This window comes from Balaenoptera borealis, assembly GCF_965194805.1.
Source record: "Balaenoptera borealis genome assembly, chromosome: 9".
NCBI classification, from domain to species: Eukaryota; Metazoa; Chordata; class Mammalia; order Artiodactyla; family Balaenopteridae; genus Balaenoptera; species Balaenoptera borealis.
The window spans coordinates 34,628,111-34,648,443 of record NC_138873.1 but is presented as its reverse complement, the minus strand read 5'-3'; the positions used below and the strand labels follow the sequence as shown (position 1 = coordinate 34,648,443).

General features: G+C 36.6%; 1 protein-coding gene across 6 annotated transcripts in view; it reads right to left on the bottom strand.

Annotated features, from left to right (window-relative positions):
* PTPRK (protein tyrosine phosphatase receptor type K) overlaps nucleotides 1-20,333 on the bottom strand; it is a 546,316-nt gene that overhangs the window by 50,445 nt on the left and 475,538 nt on the right. The gene's annotated exons all lie outside the window — the stretch shown is intronic.

Here is a 20,333-nt window from a genome sequence, read left to right as displayed (position 1 = left end):
CTTACAAGATAATGACAAATTGTTACTGATTTAACACACCCACAGCAGTGTATGTAAACTCTGTTTAAATTACATCTTAAAACTTTGTATTATCAGACTTTTGTAATTTTTGCCAATTTAGTGCTAGAAAATGATATCTAATATGCATTTGATTACTAATATCATCTTTGAGATACTTATTTGAAATATTTATACGTACTTCTTTTCTGAAATGCTTGGTGTACAACTTTGACCCATTTTTTCCATTTGGGTTTCATCTTTTTCTTATCTGTTTATAGTAATACTTTATGTGTGGATACTAATCCTTTGTCAGTTATAAGTGTTGCAAATAGCTTCTAGTGGGTGACATTTCTTTCACTTTAAATACAGTATCTTGACGAATAGCAGTTCTTAATTTTAGTGAAGTCAAATATATTAATCATTTATTTGAATTCATAAAAACAATCTCTTCTTTTTTCTCTAAAAGTTTTAAAACTGTGTATTTCATATTTAACCCTGGCTCTATCTGGAATTGCTTTCTGAGTATAATATACAGTAGGAAGGTATTTCAGGCCCCTCCCCCTCACATAAATATCCAGTTATCTGTGGACAAGTTTTCAATTTATCCAAATGATCTACAAAACCACTTCTGTCCTATATCCAAATTATATAAATGGAGGAATTCAGTTTCCAGATTTTCCATTATTTCCCAAGAGACAATATTCTGTACTGACATAACATGGTTTTAAGTACTATAGCTCCATAGTGTGTTATAATATATGATGGGCATGTTTCCATGCCTAGTCCTCTTCCTCTGAAGTATCTTGACTGGTCTTTATGTTTTGCCACGGGTAACTTCTTCAGATTAAAGTCCAGCTGATAAATGATCCCTTCACTTCTGTTAAAGCTGCTGTCGAAGTAGTCCAGCCACAGCCAAAGACTTACTTTTCAATTCAAACAATTGTGCTTCTCTTCCTAAAAGTTCCATTTGGTTCTTTGCAAATGGTTCTTTGTTTAGCAACTCCTGATAGTATCTTGCTAATCTTTATGATTTGCACTTTTGTTTCTTTAAATATTGTGTACACGGCTCATAGCGCTTTTGTATTCTGTACCTGACAACCCTAATCCCTGCAGTCCTTTGGGAAATAAGATCTGTTTTTTCTGCTATCCCTCACAGTGAATTACTTTCATGAATGCTTGGGGACCTTTGATTGTGAGTTAATTGCTTTATGATAGTCTGTGAGAATCCTGCAGACCTAAATTGATCATGCTTTCATCTAAAAAAGAGAACTTGCTTCAGCTTCTGCCAGTACCCATGAGGTGACATAGGGCTCGGACCATCTCTGCAACCCCTCAAAAGTACCAGCTCTATATTTTTGTTATAACAAAACAATTGATCTGGGTTTCAGTCCCAGCTCTGCCACTCACTAGCTGGGTAATCTTGAGAAAGTTATTTAACCACGGCATTCCTAAGTTTTCTTATCAGTAAAATAGAAATGATAAAGATACCTAGGTTCTAGATCGATGGAAAGATGGCATGTGCTAAAATACATAAAGTCCTTAGGACAATACCTGGTACATAAGGTCTCAGTAAGTGTAATAATTAAATAAAGCATAATTAAATTCAGATGAAACTCTTTTACCAAATCTAGATTTTTGAACCATAGCTAATACATGTTCAAATAAACAGCATCAAACGGAGAGAAGTCTAATTTCTAAAAATACAGAGTTATTAACATTACTCTTTATCACATCCCATATTTGTTGAATACCTCAGGGGTACAAAAGACTGTATTAGGCTAAAAACCAGAAAGATGAACAAATGCTCTTCCTTTAGAGAGTATATAATCTAGAAGCAAAATGATAAGTACTTAAATAATTGTACTTATTAGCAGAATATGCCAAGTACTAAAAAGAGGAACAACCAGGGGTCCTGAATAGGGGCATAAAACTGTATCTGGTTTGTTGACATCCTAAAACATTTCTTAGAATTATTCAACATCAAAGTCCAACTCTGATTTTTAGATAAGGAAAAAACTCAGAAGAGGTGAATGGCTTTTTCATGGTCACAGTATCAGTTATTGACACAATTAAAAATATAGTTCATGCTTCCTGACTCCTATCTAGCGCTTTCACTTGGGAGAAATGTGATTAGCCACCTATTTTAGGAATATTTTTTGCCACTGTGAACTCAAAGAGAGAGCGAGAGAGTGAGAGAAAGAGATCAGAGAGGTATCAACTTCAATCACTACCTAAACATAAAGAAAGGAGTAAAGTTGGAGAGATAAAAATACAAATAAATTGGCAGTCAAACCAAATCCTTTCTAGAAAAAATCAGTCATGAGTAGATAGATGGATGAATGGACTCTTAAATCCATGAAGGCATGGTTTTCCTTCCTTTCATTAATAAATGAATTAACTGTCGTCCCTGGCGTGTACCTGGCACAATTCTAAGCTCCGAAGATTCACCACTGAACAAGACAGAGAATATCTCTGCTCTCATGCAATTTACATCCCTGTGTTGTGAAGCAGATGAGATGCAAGTAAATAAGCATCATCTGATAGTGGGAAGTTCTACACTGAGAATTAAAATAGGGGATGAGGCAGAAGACCATGGTGACCGCTTTAGATTCAAAGGTGAGGGACGATTTCTCTGAACAAAACTTGGAGGTAGATAGTGTGGCTTTTTACTGAGAAAAGGAAGAGTATACCATATCAGTAGCAAAATGTTTTGAAAGCCTTTTCTCTGTAACTAGGTATTAAAGGGGGTTCAGAGATTATAGAGCTGTCTACCTGATTTAAAAAAAAAGGTTTTTTTTTAAACCTCAAGTAATACAGGTGATCAAAGAATAACAATAGAGTGAATTAAAATTAACTTGGGGAAGTAAAAAAATAAGAAGACAAATAATATAATGCTATGACCCTGGGGAATAATGAGCTGGCCAACATTTATGCCAAAGGTACAGGAAGTGGAAAGGAAAGTGTAAATGGTAAGGAACTACACTTTCCACATACTAATTATTACATGTAGGACATCCAAGTAGTAGTGGCCTATTAAGAATAAAGTAGATTGAGCTGAAGATTACTGAGAAATAAGAGGAATAAATTAAAACAAACAACGCTGGATCACGTATCCACGCACAGTGTGTATAAAAGTAGGCTACAGAACAACTAAACCTGAACCTTAAAGTGAAATGTTTATAAAGTGATAATGTAGATATCTGGTGTTGTCAGGGGAAGAAAGCTTCATGATAATGTCAGTGATTTTTTTTTTCTCCTATAAACTACAAGATCAGGAAAGTCTCTTCTTCAGGGAAAAATCTGGAATATTAAATGCAGGCACTGCATTTAATTAAAAGGCAAATGCACTTGACATTTTTGTTGGCACAGAACTCAGAATGCCAGATCTGGGCCAGTCATCCCAATATGTCATTTAGAGCACAAACAGGAAACACACACGCGCGCACACACACACACACTCACACACACACACACTTGAATGTAATATAATTTGAAATAATAGAGAAAGAAACAGAAACCAAAGAAAACCTTTATTAGTGCTCAAATGTGGATGTTACAAGGATGTGATGTAGTCTAAAATAAATATGACCTACCTTTAACCTATTTCCATTTTCATTATTTGTAAAATGGGGTTAAGATTAGCTGCTTTTTGACTGCTTTTAGTTATGAATCCCACTTTCATTTTCAGCAGGTCATTTTCCACCAAGCCTTGGAAAATTCATTAATCTGGCATATCTCAGGAGAGCATGCAACATGGTTTAAATCATATTAATAGAGGTTGCAGTGCAATTTTCACAGGTGTTTATTTACTAAATTATAGGCTGCCTTAATACTGTGCAGAGGAGCCAGATTAAAAAGTGATTTTATTTGAGTTCCAACTTTTCTAAGATAATTTAGTATAAAGTCTAAATTATTAATAAATGTTTTAGAACTTGAGATTGGTTTTAATCCTAAAATATCTTTTGGCTGTGAGTGAACAGTTAGGAGGCGCATTTTTAAATGGTTCTTGATGGTGTAAAGTTATCTAAGCCCTGGCTATATTTCACAATTTCTACTTCTCAAAATATCTAGCAAACACTTAAATCCAAGATACTTTAATCAATTACATTTTGTACACTTCTAGATAATAAGCCTTTTTTTTACACTCAAAGCCCTCCCCTTGTCTAAATAGGACCCTTTCAATAGAAAATTTCTATCTCCTCAATGAAGGCTGCCTCTGTTCTTCAATCTCACGCTCTTCTGAATTCCTATGCCCTTATAGATTCTGTTTCTTACCTGTACTGTAAATCACAGCCTAATAGAGGTAGGGTGGAGTTTTGGGAGGAGCAAGGTTAACATTCACTGATTATATGAACTCGGGGGAAATTAGACATCTTCTCTGAATATCAGTTTCTTTTATGAAATGGGGCAATAATACTCTTTCATACATATTCTAAGGAGTAAATGAGATAATCTTAAAGAAAGTTCATCAAGGTTTGTTTCCTATGTGTGTTTTCCATATCTTTTCTTCTTTGAGGGCATACACCAGCATCTCTCTCTCTCTCTAGCAAATAGTAGGGATTCAGGAAATACTTGATCTCCAAATCCCTCATATGAGTTAGAGATTTAACCACGACACTGTTTGGGAGATAAGAGTTTTATAGTGTAAATGCGAATAGGCTACCTAACCTTTGTGCCTATTATTTTAAAAGGTATGTATTTGGTATAAATTCATTCTCAGAAGAAGAATGCCCATCAGTGGTGGCTTCAGCTCTCCCATACCCTGAGAAATATCCTCTTTTCCTTTATCCTTTATCCTCGCTTTATATTCCACTGTGACTAATTTTTAAACCACGGTGGGTTTTTTGTTTTGTTTGTTTTGTCTTTTTGCCTGTTTGCCATCCCAACTGTTGGTCCCTTACTTTTCTTCCCTTAAGATCTAATTCTCAGAGCCCTCAAACAAGTGGCCTCATTTTTCTTTGACCTTTAGTATATTTGCTTTTTCAATTACCTCCAAGCTCACTGAATCCACTGCTCACATACTTCTTCCACTTTCTGTTTTGAATTCCTTAAAGCTGGTTTCTAAGCACCTCACTCCAAATGAGTCCTGCTACTGTCAAGGACTCCTAGCTTATGGGGAAAAAGAAAAATGTCATTTATTCTGAAGAGATCTCTGAGGCACTGTCCCCCAGTATCACCAGATCCCACAGCTGGGTTCCCAGTCCTCAATACTCGCTGGCAGATCTGCTCTTCTTGGACAATGCTGATCAACAACTCTTCCATTAACCTCAATGTGAACTTGCTCTTTTTTATGGGCTTCTCTGAGCCTTAGATTTTATAAGCATATTTCTTTTTCAGTCCCCCCAACCTAATACGTTTTTATATTTTGGGAATATAGAAAGCCAAACGTTTCAAAGGAAAATTGTGCTCTTCTACAAAGTTTATACACACTTGGTAGATGATGTGCTAGATCCTGTCTAACCTTAAGTACTGGAGATCACTACATAAACCAACATGCTCTGACACAGAGATAAGACACTTACTTCATAAAATCCCATCCTCAATACACTGTTCTTCTTTAAGAATACTGAACTTCTCTTACTTGTAGCGAACTCAATAGTGGGATTAGCAGAAGCCAGGAAAAGGGCAACAGAGGTAAAGCAAAGATTAAAATCTGAACAACGAAGTATAATTTGAGGAACTGTGATCATTAAAGATAGTCAATAAATTATTAATAATAACATCATGTGCATATTAACAATTATTCCAAGATTCTTAACTGAAGATTGATTTCTAATTGCCTTGACAAAGAACAAGGTGAAATTACAAGCAAAAAATCAGGTAAAATCATAGGCTCTACTCTGTTTTTCTTATTGGTTTTTGCAGCATAATAATTCCTTCAGTTTTGCAAGAATAAAGATTAGTGTCTGTTTTAACTCTTTCATTTCCTTCTTTCAACTTCTTTTCCTTTCATTTCCTCTAGATAAGGGTCACTCGGTTTGCTCCACATCTCTTTTCCATATCATATTAGATCTGTGAGATGTCTCCAACAGCTTAGTCTTGAGTCTGCAGAAAACAAGAGCAGTAGTGTGTGTGCATGTGTGTGTGTGTGCCTCACACAAGCTCTCCACTCTCACCTGCACACCCATGTTGCACCTGTGATTTCCAAGCTGCATTTATAAGGTGTGAACTGGCAAAATTCCACCCACTACTCTTTCATCAGAAGTGGACAGAGAATCAAAAGGAATTCAATCCAAATCGACACAAGACGGCTGGCCCCATCCCTCTCTGGTAGCAAAATGAATGAGCCTTGACAAGGAGTGTGAATTCGCTTGTGAACAAGCAGTTCTCAGGTAGCACAAACTTTTTGCTCAGTCATGGACATGTTTACCTGCTACCAATGGATAGTGGGAATGAGTAGGTCTGATTATTCTAAATGATGAGCCCCAAAACATGCTGATAGGAGACAAATTCAATCCTGGGTTTCAACTGTGCTGTGTTCGAAAAAAATATTCTTCTCTTTGCAAGGTATCCTTATACCACAGGGGATTTCATAAAAGGAACCAACCATGACACAACTCTCCCTGGAAAGGAAACTGCACTGGAATTAGGTTCCTCCAGTCATATCATAATCCACCTGAATTCACCTTCTCAACATGCTCTAACCTGCCTCATAGACCTGAAGAAATAGAACATCTGGCTAATGACTGAGGGCTCCATTTTGTAGCAGGAAAGAAGGATGCCAAGTGTGACACATTCTTCTGCGGGCACATTTGATGGTTTCTAAAAGAAGGAGTGAGAGTCTGAAGACTCTCAGAGTAGCTTTAAGAAGGAAAGAATGGGGAAGGAAGGAGAGGTGTCCTTAAAGGAAACCTCTTGTGGAAGGTCTAAGTATAGAAGCATGCTTCTCACTGATGGTAAAGGAACTAAGTATACTTAAGTCAGTTATAATTCCCCTATGTATCCCTTCTTCACCATTACAGTCTTCCTTCAGGACAAGACCTTGAATAACCATGTTGCTTGCAGTTTGAACCATTTAATCTGGTGGAACAAAATGGGGTGGGTACATGGGTGGGAAGGGATGGGCCTGATTTGCTCCATTTCCTCGGATCTGGAAAGCCAGTGGCTTTTAAAATGAATCAGCAAACTATGATCTTATCAATCCTCTTGTTTTCCAGTAACATTTTTAAAGAAAAAGACAAGATTAATGATTCCCTATTATGTTTGCAATACAATAAATGTATAAATTTAGTATCAAGTTTAAAAAAGTGTTATTTTAATAGGGTATGAAGCTAGAATTACATTTTAACTAATCTCTGAAAACTACTAGAATTTATCAGAGAATTTACAGGCAATTTTACGCAGCACACCATGGTAAGAATAAACATATTTTACTGCTCTGCATAGCTAAGTGAAGAGACCCACCTCTGGACAGGAACAGAGACGGTGCCCAGCTATACTAGTGTTCCAGTTAAGAACTGAGACGGAGGCAGGGAGCTTCTATCAGAGATCAGTGGTTACCACTCACTTGGGAATCTGTATGACTTAAACTTGTATATTGAAACCAGTACCCCTCTTTAGAGAGGACCAGACAACCTCAGACCCATTCATCTGTTCTGTAGCCCTTCCCTACTAACTTCTTATTGGCTCCATCTCTCTGGAGAACTCTGAGTAATACACTACCATTCATATTATTTCCAGCACTGAATTTGCCCCCAGCTTGTTTGAACGTTCTATATTTTGCTATGGTTTACTATTAAAACTCTTCTGGGAAGTATTCTTTTCAAAAATATGATAAAAACAAAGAAACAATCACTTCTCAAGTAGTATATTTTAAAATAGAACCATTTAATCTCTTATTTTTGCAATCAGAGAACACCTCTAGGGCAATCAGATAATTCAGAGATTTTAGTCTCTGTCCATCCATATTTTTGTTTTCAAAACAGGCATTGAACCTACTCATGAAGTTCAAAGCTACTTAAATATTCCAAGTCATAACAGTAATGCAATCCTTTAAATACATAACATTTTAAGCCATATGAACACACTAAAATATTTCTTTGTAACAGCTGTGTAAACATCTGGATAAATCATATCCTATCATGTCACCATGTACTTTAGCAACTGAAAGTCAATTCTAAGCACGTGACCACAACTACTTGCAATGTAACAGATGATGTTCTCAATATAAGACTATGTTGCTATGGCATCAGCAAACCACAATCTTATGAATCCTCTTGTCTACCCAGCACATTTTTTAAGGGAAAAGAAAATATTAATGGTTACTGTTATATGTTTGCATTTACAATAAATATAAATTCAGTAGCAGGAATGGAAATTAATAATTTAATAGTTTTGTACTACATAAAATTAGAACTACATTTGAACTGATCTATGATAATTCCCAGAATTTACCAGTCGACTTTGCCACTACATTTTTGCAGTTCATTAGCATGTATCAATAAAATGAATATGAAAGAATAAAATGTAAGAGCAATATTTACCTTTTCAAGGAAGGCCACACAGTGCTAGTTTATTTTGCAGTACAACAAGCATATCTCTGACATATATGGAATAAATTCTACAAAGCTAAAGGAATTTACCAGCCCTTTTAAATTACATTATCTCAAGCTATTTCCAAGTCCCCAACAAACATTGAAACAGAGTTTTGTATTCTGGGTATGTGAACTTGGCTAACAACAAAGATTTGCATAAGACATTCTTTCCCTATGAGGCCAAGTTTTGTTTTTCTTCATTAGTTTCTATAAATTCTTATTCCAAAGTCTCTGATTCAGACAGATTGTTTTCTCCAACTCTTGTAATATCAAAGTTATCTAAGCTGAACCTCAAAGGAGACAAGATATTCTTATAAATCTTTGCTAAATTGTCCTACTTTATAGAGAAAGACTACATAAACACATTTAAATAAAGATGAATATCAATGGTTTGTAGTTTAGAAAACACTGGTTATATCCTTGCTCAAAAAAGATAAAATGCCGACTAAACAGCTACACCTAAGAGAAAAGTTCATAAAATAATTTTCTATCTACATATTCTTTTCCAACGGTCTCTGTAACAAATTTACCACAACTTGGTGGCTTAAGACAACACCCATTTATTCTCTTACAGTTCTGGGGATCAGAGGTCCAAAAACAGTATAACTGGGCCAAAATCAAAGTATTGGCCTGTTTATGCTCCCTCCAAAGGCTCTAGGGTAGAAGACCATCCTTGGCTCTTCCAGCTTTGGCGGCTGTTAGCATCACATCACTCCAACCTCTGTCTCTGTGGTCATGTTGTCTTCTCTTCTGGGTGTCAAGTTTTCTTTTGCCTCTTTCTTGTAATAGACACATGATTGGATTAGGGCCCATCCAGTTAATACAGGATAATCTCTTGTCAAGATCCTTAACTTAATTATATCTGCAGATATTCTTTTTCCTTATGAGGTAACATTTATAGGTTCCAGAGATCAGGACCTGATAGTTTTAGGTGGCCATTATTCAGCCTATTAAAATCTGTATGCTTTCTAATGTGTTTTAAAGAATATTTTTCAAGATGAACGTGGTAGGTAATCAAGAGAATCCCAAAGGAAAGAAATCAAAGTGATGGTGCTGAGTGGCAGGGAACAGAGAAGACAAAGATGACAATTTGCCACCTTTGACAGTGCTTGTCGCAGGTCTGCTTCTCTTCATTCCCACTGTTTAGTTATTTGTTTTTTTTGCTAACAGAACCTCTCCTCATTCTGCACATACTCATACACACAGTAGCTAGAGAAGGGCCTGTGATGTGCTTCAAAACTTTATTATTCTATGTGTACATGTACCAAAATGGTCCTTCCTTTAAATCAGGTAAGATAACACAATGCAGTCATAATAGCTGTTTCTCAAGAGCTGAAGGGCTATATTTGGGAAAGGCATGAGAATCATTCATATACTCCAACCTTATTTTCACAAAGCCCTTAATATAATGAAAGGAGTCCAATACCCTAATTCCTCTCGTTTCTTCACATGTTCTAAACTCATTGCATCTCCAGCTGCGGTCCTGCTCTATCCCTTTGCTGCAAGTCCAATCTCCTTTGTTCCTTCAATGTCTATCTCAAATCCATCTTTTCCATGATGCTTCCACCACTTGCTCTGGTAACAAGTTACCACTTTATATATGAAAATCTCATGGTCTTTTTTTTAAAAAAATCTTTTTAAAATTAGAATCTCACTTAACGGTCTTTTAAAAAAAGGTCTGGATTATTCCTTGTTTCATACTTCACTAAATATACATATATTTTCCCCATTACACTGTGAGCTCCTTAAAGGCAAGGACTGTCTTACTCATATGGATCTATCCATCCATATGTTGCTAAAGAGACGTTCATATGGCTGAGGTTCAATAACTGTTCAATTAATCAAGCTTGTTCTCTCCTTTGGGCAAAGTAGTTCTGACTATATGACTTTGCTTCCCCAGTCAAATTATAAAGGAGAAAGATGATCTTTTCTTAGTAAAAAGGATAGCTACTATAAGACACATAATATATATTTCTTAAGGATTTGAATGACTAAAGAGGGGCAAGATTTATAATTGAAATTGGTTATTTTAAATAGCTACCCAGAATAAAAATTATTGTTTCAAAGAAGAGAAATAACTGTTAAAGGACTACATTATAGCATATGCTTTAGTCTTTCAAATGATATAATTTCTCTGGGGAAAAAACCTCTTTCAAAGTGTACATTCAAATAATATGTACTATCAAAGAGTACATACATCATTTTTGAAATTTCAAAATATAGGAGATCATAGACAAATTTATTTTATCCAAGCCAAGAAGTATAGAGTCTTTATTTGTTCAACAAATACTTGAATACTTTTACATGCCAGGTGCTGGATAGATGCTGGGGATGTATCAGCCCGTAAGAGTTAGAACCTATCTTTTTAGCTTAAAGGGGAAAAGACGGTATACAACTAACTGTGATAAATCTTCCGACATAAAAGATAGGGTATTATGAGAAGATTCTAATCTAGTTTGGGGAATAAGAAGAGGATAATTATACTGAGGCCTCAAGGGTGTGTGCCAGTGAGACAAAGATGTTGAATGCATAGATACTGCTGTCTTAGGGCTGTAACTATGCAGAGAGGTCAGAGATAAGAGAAACAGGTTTACGAGCATCCTACTATAGAATATTAGTATACTGTAGTATAGTGACTGCAGCCACACAAAAATCTTGTAGCAAGAGTACAAGGAAGAGGGCCCAGATCCAAGCCCTGAGTAGGGGTTAAAAACAAAGGTAACAGGGTGGGTAAACATTTCAGACAGGTTCAAAGGCCTTCTTGCGACAAGCAATTAAAGACAGCTTAGTGTGGCTAACTAGTGGGAACTGACACAAGGCCGCACTTGAGAGCTAGGTTACAACCAGATAATGCAGGGCTTTGTAGGCCACACTAAAGATTTTAACCTTTATTTTAAGAGCATTTGGAAACCACAACGAGTATTTCAAACAAGTGTCATAAACAGATTTTCATTTTTAAATGTTCTCTCTGGTTAGAATATGAAGAGTCAGTAGGAAGAAGGCAATGGCAGACCGGAAGGACCAGCTATGGTGATACTACAGCGGTGCACACAAGAGATGAAAGTGGCTTTGACTGAACTAGTAGCGGTGGCCATGGGGAAGAAAAACAGACAGATTTAAGAAATGTAGGTAGTGGATTAATAGTGTTTGATGATTGGTTGGATAGGGGATGTTAGGAAGAGAAAAGAGTCAACCATAATTCCCAAGTATTTGAACTACTCAGTGGATGGTAGTGATATAAACTGAGATAAAGAACACTGGAATAGAGGCAAATTGTAGGGGGGAAAGATCAGATTAGTTTTGATCTTCTTGAGTATACGTGCCAGTGAAAAAGAGATATTACAGCTACAGGGCTGTAACTTGGAAGAGATATCTAAGAGATACAGGTTTGAAAGTCATCCTAAAACAGAACATGACTGCAGCTATGGTAAAGTCTTGTACAGCAAATCCAAGTGAGAGGAGAAGAGGGCCCCTATCCAAGCCCCAAGAAACACCAAAAAAGGAGTAAAAGCTGGCAAAACATGCTAAGAAATTGTGGATGGAAAAAAAACTCCCAACAAACCATGATAGTAGGTTATTATGGAAGAAGCCAAGGAAAGCAAAACTCTTGGTTTAGTCCTATTCTAAGTTTAGATAAACAGGGGAAGTATTTACCCAAAAGGTTATTTTTAATTGTTATTTTTCAGTATGAGAACTAGAGGGCAAGGAACATGTTTATTTGGACATTTTCAAATTGCACAAAAGACTTAAGTTCTTTGTAAAGTGAAAATATATATATATATATTATTTTAAACCTCATGCATGGAATAAATGAGTTACTAAGTATGATACATCTAAAGCCTATAATCCATTAATAGATAGCAACTAGAAATTGACAAGGAGCATTTTGGGGACAAATTTGATAAAGCAGTTGACAATATATCAATAGTTCTCCAAAAGTTTATGGTCCATGAAAATTTTATCTACATATGTGGTTCTGTATTATAATGATGAAAATCATATTATGTCTAGCTTGTATTTTTATCAGCTCTCTCTATAAATATCTTAGAATGAGTTTACAGGTTTGTTTTACTGTTATTAGAATAGCCAAAGAACCAGGTATGACACCGTTTTACAGGTCAAAAGGGCAGCAGGAAAAATTGCTGTGTACTCTGGCCAAGTTACTCTGCTTTGTTGAGACCCAATTTTCTCAACTTTAAAATGGGATAAATCCTGCTCTTTAGGTTTGTTTTGAAGATCACTGAATACATATTTAGATAATTGAATATACATCTGGAAGTGCTTTGCACATAGCAGGAACTTAATATATAGATTAAGTATCAAAATTATGGAGTAAAAAATTACTGGCATGCAACATACAACACACTTTGGCAAGATTACATAATTTTGCAAAATATTACTAGCATTTTTTTGCATAGAGTGTCTCATGCAAACGTTTCAAAAATTATTTTTAAAATGGAACAGGGATTCAGTGGTAGATGAGGAAGCTATTAATCATTTTATATTATTTCCCTTCCCCTTGCAATAAACAGAACACATCTTCACACTGAAATTGTGGCTTACCCAACATTCTAACCATCTCCCCATTTCATTCATTCAGTTTGTATTTGTTAATTCATTTAATAAATATTTTTGAGCACCTGCTGTGAAAGTGGCTGAGGGCAGACTCAAGGGTGACCCAAGCCCTGCTCTCATGGAGCCTACAGTCCAGAAGGGGAGACAGACGTTAAACAAAAAATTATAAGTGAGTTCAGTGCCACAAAGGAAAAAGACAATTCACTTCTTTTCCAGACTTGACTTATATTTCACAGTGCCCAGAGAACTCTGGATTCTTGAGGGACCTCACCACTTGTCTCATAATTTACAACAATCACTAGTCTGGCCCCATTAATGTACACAGCTAACATACACTTTCACTAGCAAGAGAAGAAAATACCTAACATCACCATGTGATGACTAAAGTATTTTCACTTATTCATCGTATCTTGGAACAGCGCATATATCATTTTTCTTAGTAGCAGACTCTACTAGCATGATTCCCAATAGACAGAATTGTTTGTCCATCTAGCAAATAGGTAATTATTGTCTGGTTGTTCATTAGTTCATTCATTGAAGAAATATGTACGCTGGGCAAAAATGTAAGTCAAATGGTATAGTTAGCACATGAAAATGAGTTAAGACAGCGCCTGCCTTCAAACAGTTCAATGAATCTTTCAGGAAATTGTGTGCCTAAACGTCAAAGTGACCTTCTAAAAATTTTTTTCACAACTTCCTCTGTTGAATGAATGATAACTTAAGAGCTTCTTAAATGCCAAGTTCTTTTGATATATTATTTCAATCAACTTTCACAAGCACCTATAAGGCTGGTGAGGCAGGTATTTGTATCTTCCTTTACAGATGAGGATGAAGACACAGAGGCTGGTATCACCTCTTCCCTGGTCTACCTGGCAGTGCTTCCCTTATTGAAGTTTCTGATTCCAAGTCCCACTCATCTCTATCTATCTCCAGCATTCATGTGTGGTTTTCCTACTATTGGCCTGTTTAATATCTTACAAAACTTTCAGAGAAAATGAAAATGAGAATGTAAATTAAATAACGGTATTTAGCCACCGAAACTGAAAACATATAATGTGGGACAAGCTCATGATACAACAGTAAGTACAAATAATAAGAAATTACAATTGCTACAATTATGGAAAATATTTATGTAAGCATTTGATAAGAGGAAGGAAACAAGCAAAATGATAATAATTCTTTAAGGATATAGTTTCAAAACATTTCATGTTATAAAATTGTTTTAATAATTTTTTAAAGCAGAGGAGAAAATGAAACCCTAAAGAACTATTGATAGCTGGCTCCTGCTCTCAAGATTAAGTTTAACCCTGAGTCTTACAGTCCTCCTATAACCCTGCATCAACATGCCTTTTAGCCTAATTTCTCTACATAGTTTTTCCTGAACATTCCATTAAATTTGCTCATACTGGTCCCTATTCTAGATAAGGTCTCTGGTCTTTCCACCAGCCGATCACAAGTGTCATTTTGTACAGCATTCTTTTTTCTGTCTTGGCACATTCTATCACAATTATTAGCTCATCTTTCAGGCTCTCTCACTATTCACAATTCCTTGAAAGCATGAGCCACATCTTATTTTTTTCAATGTGGCAGAGGGTAGGTGTGCAACATAATTATGTTAATTGAGTATTTTTGTACACTTCCATCAGTGAGAACCTCTTCTATTTGATATGATGTTTGACAGTTTCTGATGGCAGGTTAGGATGGTAAATTGATTCCACTTTGACATGGTCATAATTCTGCTCCCCAATTCTGCCAACTTCCTAATTCTTTTAGTGAGCTAAGAATTCAGATTCAAAGTAAGGTTAAAATTGTGCTAGACTGCTTGTGACTTCAATTATCCATATTTCAGAGTGAGGACTTGCCCAATGGAAGGTCAAATTTCTTACTTTGCCCACTCTTCAAAATACTTGTGAGCGTGGTGTTCCAGATATGCTGGAGACTGAGGATGGAAGAGAGAGGATGACAGGATCAATGCTCTTCAATGCATCACTGCTTTGGGTTAGGTTCCCGAGAAGCAGAGCCTGAGAGAAGGATTCGGGTGCACATGATTGAAGGGAGTGCTCTCAGGAGAAAAGGAGAGAGGGCAGCAGGATAAGACAGGTAAGACTGTGGTCTCAGCTGGAGTCTAACTTCAGACTGACCCCAAGGGGAAGCTCAGGAGAGTGAACTGCCCCAGAGCCGACCTCACCTTGAAATGAGGGAGCTGGCTTTTGTACCTTCATGTCAGTTAGTTACCAGCTGTAAGCTGACAGAGTTGGGAGGTGAGCACATAAAGCCCTGGGAAATGTAAATGCTTTTAAACCAGAAATGATTCTGAAGAGCAGAGGGGAGTTGTGAGCCACTGGCAGCTAACATTCACAGAAACTTGGGAATGGGTCCACACGCTTGGTAAAAGACAGAGCACCAAAAGTGACAAGAATCATAAAAAAATACAACCTTCAAGTGACAGCATAACCAGCTCTTTAAAAAAAGAATATAAAGCAGCAAGAGACATTTTGAAAGATACACATCATAGGATTTCTAACTTAGCCAGCAGTGTTTCTAGCTCAGCCAGAGCTGTTCATATTTATCTGTATATCCTGACATTACCTGTAGAAGGTCCTTAAAACCTGATTCTTCCATTAGGTAACTGTGTCATATGAGACATGGATGTTTCTTAGTTCCTGTTTCTAGCTGTGTGTCTTGAAATTGCTTCCTTGGATTATTTTAATCTTATCAAAGCCTTCATATGTGTGACTCAAACTGAAAAAGGAAGGTTTCTTCATTCCCACAGAATCAATCCTACATGGTTGATCAGATAGCGGTTGGATTATTCTCTTAAAAGCAGCTCATTCTCTGCACAAAGCACGTGCACATCAGGTTTGCTTCTTATTTCCCTAAGTCAGAGATCAAGTTCAAGAAAAATTTCAAGCTGACATGAAAGGAGTTCTCCTCAAAAGTCAAAAATGTCATTCGCTACAGGCTACACAAAACTTTTCACATGGAAATTGTTATGAACATCTGAACATTGCATGATTGAGTCACAGCATTCATTTTTCTCCCCTAACAAATATTTATTAGACAGTTACTAGGTCCAAAGAAAGACACTAAAGATATGTCTGGCAGATAAACTAAAATAAGATGAAACTCCATGTTTGGAAGTGATGTTAGACATCACCATATCACCAAAACTTTTAATAGCAAGGAAATTTTAAAGTCCTATGTAGAAGCCCAAGAAAAGAAATAAATGAGAGGGCAGACACAGTAGCTGAAGCAGAGATAAGGAACTTAAGCTTTGAATGCTCTGACTTCATCTTGCCCCACATCCTCAAAAACCACTCATCTAACTGGATGTACAGTTTAGGTAACGCTGTTGACTGGTGATTTGGCTAAGGCCACACAACTTGATTCGTAGAACCCAGATTATCTGATTCCAAAGCCTGGTACATTTCCCTTCACATCACAGCTAAAGGTATAGTTCCTGTCTTCTGAAACTTTGCACCTTGTCTGGAAATAAAATGCACAAAATCACAGTACAAGTTGTGTGACTATGTAAATGCTGCAGAATAAATGTTGGAAATTCAGAAGAGGAGAGATGTGAAATTGAACTCTCCTGAGTCATTTTCAGAAAAAAACTGATGCAGTAATTTCAGTGTTGGTATAAAACTTCTGTATGTTCTATGTAAGACTAGACTGTGGTAATTACCTTTATTGTGGGGTTTTGCAGGGAGCAGACAGATAATGAGAAAAAGCCAAGTACCGAAACTTCAAATTCCAGTTTTAAAAATCACCTATGCTTCTGTCCCCCAATAACCCATTCCTCCAAATGTTTTGCAATCAAATTGAGCCCAGCTCAATCTTTTCTCATCTTTCCTTGTCTTTTCCTTTGTCTTTCAATTTGTAGATTTTGAACTAAGTTAAGACAGCTTAAGAAACACTAAAATTTAAAGTGACTAAGAGATGAATCACCCCCTACTTTCTTTCCCTATAAGAAAAGCAGCTGACCAGTTGGTCTAGTGGCCTGTCTGAATCAGTGTCCTGGAGCTCAGGCCCTGTTTTTTGCTGCACCTTCTCCCCAGGTCAAGGCCCTCCAGGTGCGACAAGCTACCAAGCTGCACTTGTCTCAGCTTCCAGCTGGCGGCAGTCTAGTAGCAGTCACAAGAGCAGGGACTTCCTGCGGAAGGCGGGCTTTATTTGAACAGTTCAAGCATTTCTTGTTTGTTGTGCCTGCTCCGATCTCAAAATCCTGTCTGATTTTGACCTCTGACCTGTTCCTAACTTCCAGCTTCTGCAGAAGGCAGACTCTGGTGGCTTCCTCAGCTTATGCCTCTCACCTCCAGCATGTAAGCTCTGCCTCCCAACTTAGTCTTCCCTGCAAGTCAGTACTGGTTGGTTCCTGCCCCACCCCACCCCTGCTTCTGGGTTGTGTGCTGTTTCTCAGCCTCCTTGTGGTTTCCTCCTTCTGGCTTCTGGCTCTGTGTGATGTGTCATGCTAATTCCCACAAGCTTAGCCAGTCACCTAATGAAGATCAGTAACAGGACTTTCCCTATTTTGTTAAAGGTTTGTAAAGGCCACCGCTCCAATAGCTTCATCAAGTCATACTTCTAGGAGAGTAATTCTAAACTCTGATTATAATCCAGGAAATTTTCAACCAAATATAAAGGTCATTATTTATAATGTCTTACTTTTACCCATAAACTGATGATAATTAGATTAAAAAACCAAGCATCAAATATGAACAGTCAAACTATCAGGGTGAAAACATACAGCTCTCTAAGAGGATGAACAGATGCAGTAATTCTGGTTTCCAAGGGTTGAAAGGTTATGTATGTTCTTCAGTTTTTTATATTTTAAATCAGTCCCATGAAGAAAGGAGTCAGTAGCGTCTGGCACAGATGTAGGTCTGGCTGCTGAAGGAAAATCGGCAGCAGTGAGGTTCACCAGGTGAAAAACAAAAAGCACAGTCACGACAGGACTGCGGGCACCTGGCACCAGGTCTTATTCCCTTGCATAATAAATATATTTTTTAAAGATTGATTTTGATAACTGAGAAGTGTACCTTAAACTAGTTCTAAGCTATGTGATCTTTCCAGAAAGAAAGCAGTTGAGTTTTTATGTCTGAAACTGATGGGAATGTGGGTGAAGACAATACGGGGCTTTTGGGAAGTGGAGAAAGTAAGAGATGTGAAGAAGATAGGAAAAGACTGAACACATTTTCAGTCCTTCTAAATCGTTTCCAGTTGTTTGTATTCCCTGCTTAGTAACTAAGAAAAGAACTACAGACTTTGGTACATAAGGGGAGCACTTAGGACCTGACACAGATGCCAGAGCTATGCTCTTAGTCTGAAAGTGGATTTTGCTGGGAAATGTCTGGAGATACTTAGGTATACTGGCTAAACTGTGGTAGAAAGTAGCAGTTGTTGAAGTCAGATTTAGAGCATGAAAATCCAGCTCACAAATCTCTTTCCAAAACGTTTAGGACTATATTCGAACTTCATGAGATCATAGCTATGTTCACAATTTTCACCTTGCCAGATTTCTGAGGATTTTAGAATAGAACAGCATATGTCTGCTATTACTGCATTAAGATAAATTTTTGTTTTATTTTACTGACACAGATTTAGAAGTTAAATGAAATGGTGGTTTTATATTTAATGAAAGATTTTGTGCTATAAGGTAACATTGGTGATTAAAGGTCAGTTTCACCAGTCAGGAATAGTATTGTACACAATATTGGATCTGATTAGGGCCCTATGAATGCTAATGAGAATTTGAATCCCTCAGGTATCACACGTCTTCACATAAAAAGAAACACTCCTTTACACATATGACCAGTTTTTTGAATGCAGATGGGTTCCCCAGTACAAGCTATGCCCTGGTCAAAATGTACACACGGTAACTAAACCATCTTCAAAATTACGTTATCCATATTATTTTTTTATACAAAGGGCAGTGCATTAAAAAAATAAAATAAAATAAAAACAGAAAGAACTATGTGCACAGTTAAAGCCATTAAAGACTAAATGTGTCTCACTTCAGAGAAAGGCAGCTAAGGCAGCCCAATCAACTTCTTTAGGTTTTCAGGAAATAATCCAACAACATGATTGAAAAGCTATAACATGCATTCAAATTGATGGCCTTTTTGTGATCAGCAGCGTTTCAACCGAAGTGTTTGGTACAAGCTACCCTCTGGTAAAGGAAAAGAATCATTGAAATCCTCACTGAAGAAATATATTTACTTGTTTAGATTTTATATTTGCATGTTTAACAAACACATTTTATTCATTCACTCATTCATTCATTCATGTAGCTAGTACAAAAATAGTAAATATCCGAGGCACTGTAAAGTAAATGAGGTGATGTAGAGACTGATACCAAAGAAGACAAGGGATCTGAGTTGCGTGAAACCTATAGTCTCCATAGATTTTAAAACAGGCCTTCAAAAAAGTTTTTAACATTTTTAAATGTTAACAGTTTTAGCATTTAAAACTGTTAAAGTTTTATACTTTACAATTCCTCTTTGGAGAGTAGAGTAGTTGTGTCAGATGCTATTTTTGTTTTGTTTTTAATCTGAAGAAAAAGGATTGGGAAATCAGCAGTAGATGGGCAAGATGTGATGCTGAAACATGAACTGGAGATATGTAAAGTATATAGTTCCTTAATATTTGTGGACTGATTTGAGTGAAATGTTTAAATCAAAGTGGTATAAAGTGAAAAATTGGTAGAGAAGCACATATGTGAAGGAATGTCGTGTTTTGTGGTTATGTGAGCTGGGTGACAAAGAAATAGCAGCAAGAAGAAAGAGGAAAGTGAAATACACATGATTTTGAAACCACTTATTTAATGTTGCTTGTGCTGGTTAAAAAAAAAAAATTAGGGAGTTCTCTTTTTTTTTTTTTTTGCTGTTTAAAATGCTGTCTTCCCACTCAAAGGACATTACTTATTAAAAACAATTATATTAATTCTCTTTTCATGAAACATTACCAAATCCTGCAGTGAGTGGTTTCTGCCAATACATCTGGACACATGATGGCAACATGGTAATGATACTAGGAAATTCAGATTTTCAATTTATAATCTACCACTTGAAGATATGCTCACTAAAATGTATCATGTCCAAGTGTGGCATGTCTGGGTTCTATTTTGGGAACTCGAAAAAGAAAATATTCTATGATTCTGTGCTCACAGACGCTCCACAGCAAAGCGTTCCTTGGAGCAACCAAACAGAGACAAATGCCAAAAAT